The sequence below is a fragment of the Hibiscus syriacus genome, unplaced genomic scaffold, assembly GCF_006381635.1.
Source record: "Hibiscus syriacus cultivar Baekdansim isolate YM2019G1 unplaced genomic scaffold, ASM638163v2 tig00110204_pilon, whole genome shotgun sequence".
NCBI classification, from domain to species: Eukaryota; Viridiplantae; Streptophyta; class Magnoliopsida; order Malvales; family Malvaceae; genus Hibiscus; species Hibiscus syriacus.
In genome coordinates this window covers 1,163,269-1,176,616 of record NW_024062626.1, presented here as the reverse complement: position 1 = coordinate 1,176,616, position 13,348 = coordinate 1,163,269, and the positions used below count along the sequence as shown (strand labels likewise).

The following is a 13,348-nucleotide window of genomic DNA, read 5'->3' as shown; positions in this document are numbered from 1 at the left end:
GTCCTTCGGGCCATCTGTAAAACCTTCGGGTAGGATGTTTTCACATGAATTTGAAAATGAAAAAACGATGTTTTGAGAAGATGAAACTTTTGAAAACAAAGAATGCGATTTTTAAAATTTCACAATTTATAAGTCCTTCGGGCCATCAGTAAGTCTTTCGAGCATGATGATTAAATCCTTCGGGTTATTCATAAGACCTTCGAGTAGGATGTTTTCACACTAAGATGATAAGTCCCCTGTGTCATCTTAGGCCTTCTCGGAAGAATGTTTGAGCAAACCATCATATCATCAGATGAGGGAGGAAAGCGAAGATTCTCGAGTATAAAGAAGCGGATCAATTGATTAAAAAGAAATGCGTACGAGGAGTCATTAACCAATTCAATGTCCCAGGAAGAGAGAGATTCAGATGGCAGCTGAGTCCAAGAAGATTCTCATATCTAGTTGTTGCGAGACAAGCTCCCTCAAGAGAATGGATTCTCAAAGATTCTCTTAAATTTTACATTTTTCGAGTATAATGTTTTTCAAATCTTCAAGCATACATTAATTAGTGGCAACGTTTGATTTTCAGGTTAAACATTCGAAGTTGAGCCTTCATGGAAGAATAGTAAAGCAAAATCACACCGGAAGATTGTTCGAGTTCTACTCCCTGAAGCAAGAGGGAGCGAACCCGTAGGAAGAAGATTGTTCGAGTTCTACTCCTTGAAGCAAGAGGGAGTGAACCCGTAGACAGAAGATTGTTCGAGTTCTACTCCTTGAAGCAAGAGGGAGTGAACCCGTAGGAAGAAGATATTTTGAGTTCTATTCCTTGAAGCAAGAGGGAACGAACCCACTGGTTGAAGATTGTTCAAAGAAGAGTGAGCATATCCCTCATCAAGTTTCAAAGCACGAAGATGGAACTGGACAAAAACGCACCATCTTTTGATCTTTGCTCTATTCTCGTTGCACGACAATGAACAAAGAGGGGCAGCTGTAGATGCTCGTTTTTATCCGGGGCCGAGTCGAAGCAGACTCGAAGCAATCACAACCTAACCCGACCTTGAACCAGTTCCAGGCCCAATTCAAGCCCAATGAACGACAGTTGATTATAGAGGAAAAGAGAGAGGTTAATGTCAGTTATCAGCAGTTAACAACCAGATGGTGGGGGGTTAACAAGTGTGAAAGAAAAAGGGGGGTCAGTTTTAATTGGGATTTAACTAGAAAAAAGAGAGGACATCAACGAAGGGAGATCACAGACAGAGAAAAAAGAGAGGAATGAGCAGAGAAATATATTAGCCATCACGAGAAGACGAGAAGCAGGAAACTCGATTAATTATCAGCAATTTCACATAGTGAAAAGAGATACAGAAGAAAAGCAAGGGTGATCCCACAATTCAAAAGCAGAGAAAGCATTAGAACTGCAAGTATTTTCGAGGTACTCTTCTGGGATTTATTTTTGTTTCCAATTTCTTTTGCGTGTGTTTGTGTCATTTGGAGAAACTGAATGGGATCAATTTTGGGTTCGGATTTTATACCGTAGTAATTAGACTGTAAAAATATTATTAAGGTTCCTATAAAATCCATAACACTAATTTGTAATGGAATCCCTTCCATGTTTTTTTCATCGAAGCAATACAAAACAAAGCAATACCAATCATTTCTCCATTCTTTGTTCTCATTTCTATTTCAACAGAACCAAGCAAGAAAAGTAAACAGAACTATTTCTTTCCCATTTCTACTTCTTGAGACAGAAATCATACCAAAACAAAAGATTTTAAATGGTTTTCATTTTCTACTTTCGTTTTATAGAGTTTCCAAAAGTGTATGTATTCGATTAGAAGTAAAATAGTGTAAAGGGAAAGCGGTAGTGTTACCTTAGTCGTTGGGGTCGCATCGCCGGAGAGGGGAAACGCCGAAAAGAGTGAGGTCGAGAGATCCAAGATTGAAGGCTAGCATGGCGGCGATGATGGTTGAAGGATGAGGAGCGACAACCAGTCTCCTTTTCTGGTCTGTAGTGTGTGTAAGAATGAGAGGGGGGTTGAAGAAGAAGAGAAAAGTGAAGGCACGTGGGTTTAGTTTAGGTTATATAAAAGTTAGGTTTTATATAATATTATTTGAGTTAATTAATTTTTTAACCATTGAATTTGAGTAAGTTAGGCTATAGTCCCCTAAATTTGACTTTTATAAATTAGTCACTTGTAGGATTTAATTTTGAATTATTTTTTTAGTTGTTTGTCTGATTTAGTTATTTTTGTAATTTTGTTTTGTTATTTGGGTGTAAATCCTTTGTTTATGCGCGTATTTCATTTAGGTCCTTGCGTTAGTTTTAATTTGTACGTCGAATTTTATGTGTATTTAAATTTAATCATTACATTTATGTATATATACTTTTTAAATTTTTAGTTTAGCGTGTTATGCTTTTGTTTTTTATATTTGAGTCATATTTGTACATAATACGTTAATATGCATGGTTTATGATTTTTAATTAAAATATGTATACATAGTTATTTTTTTTTTTTGTATGTCACATTGTATGCTATTTTTTTTTAATTTAATTTAGTTTAATTAATTTTGGTATGACATCCACTTTTTGCATAATTTGCATGATAGCCTCATTTGCATAACTCGACATATTACATAATTGGATTAAGGGTAATATCCTTTTAATTTAAAATTATTTTAAGTGGGCAGTCATAACTGATTTGAGGTCCGCTTTTAATGATTTTAAATTAAAAGTGTATCCCGAAAGTGAAACCAAAAAAAATTTGATTCGTCACCTAAAATTTGGGAACGAGAGAAAAAGAAATGTTCGTTTATTTAAATATATCGAGAAAAGGTTGTTATATCTTTAAGATCTGGTCTCGATATAATTGGATTAAGGGTAATATCCTTTTAATTTAAATTATTTTAAGTGGGCAGTCATAACTGATTTGAGGTCCGCTTTTAATGATTTTAAATTAAAAGTGTATCCCGAAAGTGAAACCAAAAAAAATTTGATTCGTCACCTAAAATTTGGGAACGAGAGAAAAAGAAATGTTCGTTTATTTAAATATATCGAGAAAAGGTTGTTATATCTTTAAGATCTGGTCTCGATATTTGTAAATAATCGAACATTCTTTATCTTTCTAAAATGACTTGGTAATTTTAATTTAATTTGTTTGAGTGTTTTTGAATGTTTTAAATTTACATTTTTACTTTATGGGATCAAGAATCAAAATAAACTCGAATTTATAAAGTTCATCGCAAAGACGTTAATTAATCGACTAGGTACCGATTTAGGGCGTTGTGGGGGTGCTAATCCTTCCCTACACGTAACCGACTCCGAACTCGGATTTTGGTAACGCAGACCTCAATTTGTTTTTAATTAAAATTAATTTTTATTTAAAATGACAACGCATTTTTGGGTGTCCAATCACACCCTAATCAAAGATTGGTTGCGACTCTTCGAACCTTATTTGTCGATCGTAAAGGAAATTCAAATTTTTCGAAACGAGAGGTCTTTTAAATCGCATATGTTTTTAAAATGAAAAGAGACAATTAAGAATTAATGTGGTTTTCAAAATCTCACCTTTTTTCACCCTTCAAGAAAAAATCGTTTCGACAATAGTCTATGTTGAATGCAAATCGTTAGTTAATTAACGACATGTTACTGATGTAATACTTTTACATGTGTTTAATAGGTGATATAACATATATCAAGCTATCAATGTGAGTGACATGACATATGTTGTATTATCACTTTACTGACATGCCATGTTACATCAATAATATGTGTTAAATGTTAATTAACTAACAGCTTTTATTTAACAACGATTATTTTGATTAAAAAAACTAAAACATTGATGATTAAAATATTCTAAAAAATAATAAAAACTAACGTGTACATTTACACAAACATTGAGTACTAATTTTATCACCATGCCTCTATACACGTGTATATATATATATATATTTCTTTGGGTACGATGGAACCAATTTGGTTCACTTAATTGAATAATATACATATAAAATCTAACTAGTGGTGCTAGTGGCAAATAATAATATATTTCCTTGTACGATATGAATTAGAGAAATATTTTTCCATAAATTTACAATAAATGTAAATATTCTCAATAATTTAACAATGAATGTTTATATCCCTTACATACGCAATGTTCGAACTTAAGACTAAAAAAAATCTTTTAATAACTAAAATTATTTGGTTCGTGCTAAATTCTATAAATATTATTTGTACGATGCATCAGGATTTTATAAAAACATGATAGATACTACCGCCAGACTATATTAAAAATTTTAAAAAGATAAATGTATCTGTAACATCACCTGCCCATATTTAAGAACAATCTGTTATTATTTAATCTGATTCGATATATCATTTATATATATATATATATTAATTTAAATCTGAATAAGGGTACAATCAATCGGGTCCGTGAACATGAGTATTATTACATGCAGTAATGAGTCCATGATTTTTTGGGTATGGTTGAGACCAAGTAGAGTTAGAAGATTGGGTTATGACAAGATTGGGGTATTATCAAAAGAAAATGAAGAAAAGGCCAAGTGTACATTCATGCTTTTAGAATTGAATGATAATGAGGGGACCCTAACTATGCATCAAAACTCAATTGGGATTGTCTCCTAGGAGGTTGGTTAGTCCAATCCACACCTCCAAATAACATCCCACCCTGTCTTCATATGTCTGCTTGCTGCATAATTAATGCAACTTAGTCACTATCTTTTACTTTTCTTTAGCTACTTTATACATATGCCACGTTCTTCGTCAACTCCTTGCTGTTTGTCCCCTCTGGAAATGCTACTTAACTTTTAATGTCATTATATGAATTGAAAGGAAAAGAAATAATATATATTTTTCTTTTGGTATTTTTTACTTTCCCTATGATAATATATAAATTGACAAATAAGTCCATATGATTCTTAATTAAACATGACTCTCTCTCTTTCTTTCTTTTTTTCATTTTCCAATTGAACCTCAATCATGCATACTCCAAGTGCCACACGGGCAAGCATCAATTTCAGATCCAGGAGGATGCACTAAGCCCCCTAATGGTCAAGTGCATCCCCATTCTTTAAGAAAAAAATGAAATTTAGTATAACATGTTAAAGAAAAATGGAAAAAATAAATTTTTTTGTACACCCATTATTTTAAAGAAAAGAAAATTAAAATTTTAGACATCGTCTATAAATTTCTGAATCCGCCACTGGTCAGATTGATGAATGAACCGCCCTTTCTTCTTCATTGATTTGACGAAATTTTGATTTGGCAAACTTTTATTTGATTTTAAGAGCTAAGATAGATATTCGATGCTCCAAATGCCGACTTCATTCATTGCACAACACCTTTGCCTTTAACTCTCGTAGTCTTTTCTTTGATTGCATGCTGTGTCTTACCCGAAAAAGTTGCATGAAAACTCTTATAATCAAACGTCTTCACCACACTTGATCAACGCTAAAACAGTTGGTACTATACAAATCTGATTTCTTTCATGTATACAACTGTATATATTATCATTCAATTATATATTGTAATTTCTTTTTAAATTTTACATAAATTTAATATTGTTAGATGAGTGAAAATAAAATACTAATGATACTTAATAATTAGATTGTTTTTTTAACTATCAGTATTCAAACATCTATCGGTCAATTATTTCATATCGTATTTTGCAGATGTTCACTATGGGAGCAACCCTCTCAATCCAGGTTACTCCATTCATAAATGTCAGTATTCAAACTCTTAACCTTACTTAATGAGTATTGAATCCACAACCTAAGGGAGAGGAGGAGGTATCAACTAAGAGCTTTTAATCACGTGCTCTAGAGATTGTTGACTTGATTGATTTATTTTAATGAGTAAACAAAATTAAATTTAAATTTAATCTAAATTATTGAAATATCATAATTAAAACTTAATTTATTTTTGGGCCTTTTATGTTAAGGTGAAACCAGATTTCCTTGGTTTGATTTTGGGCCTTGACACCGGATTTTTGTGCTACTTAGCTGCGAGTTCTGTAAACAAAGCTCCATCTTCATGTTAATCCCGTCAATTTGACATGCCTTTTTGGTTTAATTTTATGAAATCTTCATATACTATGCTTCTTTTTATGAATTTATTTTTGGAATGTAATTTCTCAAGGACAGCTTGATGTTGTTTTTCGGGTTACAGCATCAGCCTGGCTCATGGATCGGATAAATTTTAACGTGAGAGGGAATGCTCTTGTTACAGTTATTATTATTTTTTCAATAGTATGAGCCGAGTATAAAATAATATATGTTTATAATTTAAGATAAATTTTTGATAATACATATTCCGCAGATATAACTACTTGAAATCAAAATCTCTAAAAAGAACATTTTCTTCAATCACCGAAACCACTTGATAAACTCTTATTATAATAATTATTTAATTAACATGAATAAAGAGAAAAATATTATTTTAATAAGAACAAGTTACATAGGATTTTGAGAAACCTTTTGACTTTATTTTTATTTTAACTGCAAGTTGATGATAATTGTTGATGATCTTAATTTGATTGTAATTTTATTTGTATTATAGAAATTAAATTGAAAAAGTGAATTATAGACCCTGAAATTTCAAATAATAAAAATAACAAAACTTATAAATAATGATAGATTTATGTATTAAAAAAGTTTAATTTTTAAATACGTGATTAAAAAAACAACGAAATTATTTTACAATTATTAATGAAAATCAAAAGTTTAAAAAATAAATTAAAATCCATCTACATATGCACCATTTTATTTTATTATATTATCAAAATTTTGAGAAATATTCATTTACTTTTTGTAATTTTATTTTTCTTATAATTTATTTTAAAAACTTAAAAAACTTAAAAAATATAATAAAATTATTGGTAGTTGCCAATAATTTTATAAAAATCAATTTTAACTAGCGATAAATCTATCGAAATTAATTTTAATTACAGGCGAATTTTAGTATTACTATTCAAAACACTTTAGATGCTTAAATATCTTTTTGAACTAAATATTTTCTTATTTGTACAAAAATAGAGATTAAATGTTTCTTTAAAGCGAATGGCCGAAAAACATTTATAAGAGAAAGCCCAAATTTACAATCCCCAATTCCGGAATTTAAATACATTGAAAGAAAACCCTAATTGCTTACTTGCTAGCTTCTTCTTCTCCTTCCAGACGACAAATCGAGTTTTGGATTTTGGGAATTCGCGATTGGGGAATCGAACTTACCAAATTTACGACCAAAGCTTCAGAGAAAAAAGAATGACTGATTACGAAGAAGCGCTGTATAAAGGAAACGGAGATAACCTCGAAAACAGTCATGGCGGTGGTTCTTCTCCTAAGTCTCGTTCCGATGATCAAAACGATTCTAAACATCAGGTTAGATCGCTAAAAATTTAGTTTAATTTCGCATCGTCAGATGTTTAATCGTTTCTTTTAAGTTATTTTTTTAAGGAATTTGTACGTCTTGTTGGAATTTTTCCACTGAAAACTTTGAATTTAATGCAGTTTATTTTATCCAAAAAAGCAAAATTATGAATGTATATGAAAAACAAATGTATAACATATGATTTTATTTTCAGATCGAACTACTACTTATTTAGTGTTGCATCTTTTTTTAAAAATATATAAATTGTCATTATACTTTGCATCATTTGCATTTCCTTTTCAACAAACTTCTTAAGGAGTAAATAGAAAATAGAAAGGAAAAAAAACAGAAAGTTAACAATGGAAGCCATGAAGTTTTTGTGTGTGTATATATATTGACTTTATTTGGGGAGTTTTCTATGCTTTCCCTGAATTTGGGTATATATGTACCTATCGCAAAAATTTGGCTAGTCTGACAGATAGCGTTAACTACTACATCTAATACTTAGTTTTGTTCTAACATAAACATCAGAAAATGAGCCATATTTTATAAAATATTAAATTATGGCGTTTCTTTTTATACAGGTCGTGTTTTAAAACAACATGAGTTTCTCAGAACTAAAATAAAATATTGTGCTTCAGTTTTATCGTCCCTTTTTTATCCCATTTGATTGTGGAGATAGGAGTAATTATAACCTGTTTTTCTGGGTTGGGCAATCCCATATGTTTATATCTCCGTCTAGTCATCTACTATTTCTTGCAGGTTTTTGTTCTTATTTTATATTTTTAGTATGTACATGTTATCAGATTTTCAATTCTATTTTTTCAAAGAATTTGGCTAGTTTGACAAGTGGTATTCTCAATAAAATTTTATTTCCCAGTTTTGTTCTGAGATATATGCAAGTAAATATGGGGTACGAACTTCTAGGTTTATTTTTTATAATGAGAAATAAGGTTTCTTCTTGCAAAATAACTTTCTTGATGCAGCTTTTATGCCAGTTCTACATTTGGACTTTTATCATTATGAATTACATGCAATTTTACATTGGGTCTCATAGTGATATAAATTAAATGCTTCCTTAACCATTTCAAGTATGTGTCTTAGGATTATGAGAGAGAGTCCTCTAGAAGCAGGGAAAAGGAGACAGAGAAAGGACGTGACAAGGAAAGGAGCAAGGATCGTGATCGTCACAGGGACAAGGATAGGGATAGGGACTGAGAAAAGGATCGTGATCATGAACACTACAGAGACCGTCATAGGGATCGTAGTAGGGAACGCGGTGAGAGAAGGGATCGGGGAAGAGATAGGGATGATGATGATGATTATTACCTCAGTCGAGATTATGACAGGTAATCTTAGCTATAATATGATAATTTTGATCTCTTCTTTTTTCTTCTTGCTATTATATTTATTGGTTAATGGGTTATTTTTTCTGAAATGTTATTTTACAGAAGAAGGGACTATGATAGAGACAGGGAGGATAGGCATAGGCGGCGGTACCGATCCCACTCAAGGAGTATATCTGAGCGCAGATCAAAGTCAAGATCTCGATCTCGTTCCCACTCACGCTCAAAGAGGTAGATCATAAGGAACTTGATTATTAGTAAAAATTATATAGTTTCAGTTGTATATTCTGCTCCCTGACTTCCTGATTGCAAACTTCATTCTTTTGCAGCAAAAGGATTAGTGGTTTTGACATGGCCCCTCCAGCTTCGGCAATGTTAGCTGCTGGTGCTGTGGCAGCTGCTGCTGCAGGTACATCTTCTTTTCATGGAAACAAATATTTGTGTACCTTGTTAACTGTTATTTTTGTTTTTGGATGATCTAGTGTGGAAAGTTCATGTCAAAATACTGGTCTGGTTTTGGTAAGCTGTATATTTTCTTCTGTTCTGTTATATTATATTACTTTTAAGCAGCTACCTTTGGAAGGATATAATATTGTTTTAATTTTTTTTTTACTTGATGAATAATTCTGGAACTGAGGGTTTTGGTTTTGTCTTCTGTTTGGTGTTGTTTGTTTGTTTCTATGTTTCTATCTTTGTTTTTGAGAAGGCAATGGCGTGAGCCGACTTCTGTAGCTTTTATGTACAAGGAGGAATCAATGCACCAGTTTTGATGGTATTGTACGTCTTCAACTGGCAACTATTGCCTGTTTTGGTAGTCTTGCTAAATATTTTCTCCAGATGTAGCTTGTGAAGGATTCTTTTTTTCAATCTCAAAATCTGTAAGAGGTTTGCATATGTTAATGGAAATTAGGCACAAAAGTGTTAATGCTAAATCCATTGCTATAGAATTGTGACTTTGATTTATAACCATACCCTCATAGGAAATCTGAATTTCCTTTCAGGCCAGGTTCCTGCGACGACTAACCCCACCTTACTGGAGTGTTTCCAAACATGTTTCCTCTTACAACCGGACAGGTATTTATTGCTCTCATACACCTGATATTTATGAGCTTGCTTTATGTGCTGTAACTTTGTTTAATTTTGGTTTGCTGCAGCCATTTTGTGCTCTCCCTGTTATGCCGGTTCAGGCAATGACTCAGCAGGTTTGATGGTTATGCATGTTATGTTGGGTGTAACTTTTTTTAGAAAATGCTTCAGAGATTTTTTATTTTATGTTGTGATTTCAGGCTACTAGGCATGCTCGTCGTGTCTATGTTGGAGGGCTTTCTCCTACCTCTAATGAACAGGTTCTACCTTTAACTGTTGTACCATTATTGCAGTTATGATTGAATAGAACCAACACTGACCCTTGCTGTTTATTACAGTCGGTGGCAACCTTCTTCAGCCATGTCATGGCTGCAATTGGTGGAAACACTGCTGGTCCAGGTATACTTGGGGTTTTTCCATGTATTACTTGACTGAGCTACCTGCCTTAATTTTCTTTTTATAACTGCTTATTGTTTTTTTTTTGTTTACATATTCAGGTGATGCTGCTGTTAATGTGTACATAAACCACGAGAAGAAGTTTGCTTTTGTAGAGATGAGATCTGTTGAGGAGGCTAGTAATGCAATGGCTTTAGATGGGATTATCTTTGAGGTATTTTTACATTCTTTTGGATCTGAAGTCAAATTCTTTTAATTGCTGTAAATTGTATTGATTTGTTTAGTTGTTTACCTTTTAGGGGGCACCGGTGAAGGTGAGGAGACCTAGTGATTATAATCCATCGCTTGCTGCAACACTTGGTCCAAGCCAGCCAAATCCCAATCTTAATCTAGCTGCTGTAGGTCTAAGTCCAGGTTCTGATGGTGGGCTTGAGGGCCCTGACCGTATATTTGTTGGTGGGCTTCCCTATTACTTTACAGAAGCACAGATCAGGGAGCTTTTGGAATCTTTTGGGCCTCTTCGAGGTTTTGATCTAGTAAAAGATAGAGAAACCGGAAACTCTAAAGGCTATGCATTTTGTGTTTATCAAGATCTGTCAGTTACAGATATAGCTTGCGCTGCTCTAAATGGAATTAAGATGGGTGATAAAACGCTCACTGTAAGACGAGCAAACCAGGGTGCTACCCAGCCTAAACCCGAGCAAGAGAGTATACTCCAGCATGCACAGCAGCAGATTGCTTTGCAGGTTAAGATTATAATTCTTTTATTAAAATCATATACCATCATATCTCTTGCAATTTTGGTTTTATTAGGTATGGTTTGTTAGCTAATTTGTTTATTCTTTTTGTTTTCCAGAGGCTTATTTTGCAACCACAAGGCGTGCCAACAAAGGTTGTGTGTTTGACTCAAGCACTTAATGTCGATGATCTCAGAGATGATGATGAGTATGAAGACATCGTGGAAGATATGAGACAAGAGGGTGGAAAATATGGTAAGATCCTTAAACAATCTGACGCCTCTATTTTAACATGTGACGTATCTTTTTTTTATTAATTTTTTTATTTTCTTTTGTGTTTATATTTCTGTTTTACAGCACATTCTTGTTCTACATTCTGCTATAAAGAATCAAGCCTAACATACTCAGACAGAAGACTTGCTAACCCTCTACCTATATATATTTGACACTGTTTTCTCTAACTTGTTCTTTGGAATAAAATTTGTTTTATTTTCCCTCTGTGGAATCGAATTTTTTTACACGAAATATGCAGGTGCATTGGTGAATGTTGTCATTCCACGCCCAAATCCAAATGGAGAACCCTTCGCAGGTGTCGGGAAGGTCAGTTTTGATGCCTTTTACATGTTCTTCAATTTTATTTTTCTTAACCCCCCCATCTAATACATGTTGGACACTATCATATTCGACCGAGTTTGTTCCTAAGTTGCTCCATGTATTACCCCCTGATGTTACCGACTGTTATTCTCCGGTGCCATTAGGTATTTCTGGAGTACTCGGACTTTGAAGGTTCCAAAAAAGCACAAGCGGCAATGAATGGTCGGAAATTTGGTGGAAATCAAGTAATTGCCGTCTGCTATCCGGAGAACAAGTTTGCACAGGGAGAATATGATGGCTGATTATGTAAAAAGGATAGCGTTGTGCTTGTATTGATTCTATGGTTAGGTTTCTTTTCATTATGAGGTTCTTAAAGGTCTCTTTTCATTACGTGGTTCCTAAGGAACTCTCTTAGTGGCAGCCTGTCATTTATCAAAAGATATTGGGACATATCATACGTCTAGATCAATCTGTTTGTTTAGTTCATGATTTTGATTGAATCTTTTGTTGGAGTTGAAGCGCTATGCTTTTAAACTTTTGGTATAATTAATTTGTTTTGCTTTGATTATTAAAATATATTTAGTTTGTAAAAAAGTTACGGAATAATGAGTTCATGAATTCAATATAAAATATTAAAATAGTTTGCCTAAAATATATAAATACACAACCAAATTAAATCATCAAAACTCTCATTTATTCATTATCTTACATGTTAAAATTTTACGAATCAAATACATAAATGGTTCAGTTCATGAGGATTCAATTAATCCGGTAGTCTTGAAGTGGCTCAATACGCAAGGCATTGTTGGGGTTGCATGCGATTTTCTCACATTGTCCTTCGGACTGAGCTAGCTTACATGTGTATTTGGCGCTCCTCTGGGCCGATATCCTTCCTATAATGTTATTCCTCATTCATCTACTACCATTCTTTAACTGGTATGGTGTTTGTCAATTTCATATTTTTCTTTCAAGCTCTTTCGTTGGTTCTTGTTCTATTGAGGTGACGTCTTCCTATCATCTTTCGATCTGGCACTCCATTCCATAAGGCTTAGAGTTAAATCTTCTTGCTTTGGTCTATTTTGCTTTCAACTTTGGGGTTTTAAGGTAAATTTGCATGTATGGATTTTCTGATCACGACTGATTCTTTTAGTTATAAGTTAATCGATGTTTATGGTACCGATGTTGATGTACAATAGATGAGATGGTGGTTTACGGTTGTAAAAACAGTGGAATATGAGATGGGAAGACCTATTGTTTGTGGTACACCTCTTATATTATGGATGGAGAGCCACAAGTCAACCGAGATCCTGATTCAGAGATCGAGTGTATTCTAAGAGAGTTTCTAGAGAGATCAAGATAATCCCACTTGGTCCTAGAAGAATTATATTACATACTTCGCATGTTTGATTATCACGTGACCACCTATTCATAGGACGAGCTGCGTCTATGAGGTTAGGGCCACTATGTGGGTGTATTGAACTACATGGATTATTAGTTATTGGGCCACATAAAGTGATTCAATATATGTCATGAGTGATCTAGAAATAGAACCCTTTTGGAGTTGCGAAGGATATAACAAGAAATATTACTTTGACTATTCATTTTTCTTAAGTGCTCTTGTCCCAAGATCTCCAAACATTTAAACAGCTCCACGACTCTCAACCTCTCCTTACCCCATTTCTCACACCACGTTTCCCCTTCCCTTTTCCTATCTCTAAGTCTCCTCGCCCACCATCGAACTATTTGGTTCCCCCTGCCCACACAAGAGATTCGTAAACCATAACTAAATCAATCCTAACAACAGAAGATAGAACAAGGGGGAAAAC

At 33.4% G+C, this 13,348-nt stretch overlaps 1 pseudogene; it reads left to right on the top strand.

The window, feature by feature from the left end:
- Positions 1-7,144: 7,144 nt before the first annotated feature.
- Positions 7,145-11,970, top strand: LOC120219142 (annotated as a pseudogene).
- Positions 11,971-13,348: the final 1,378 nt, after the last annotated feature.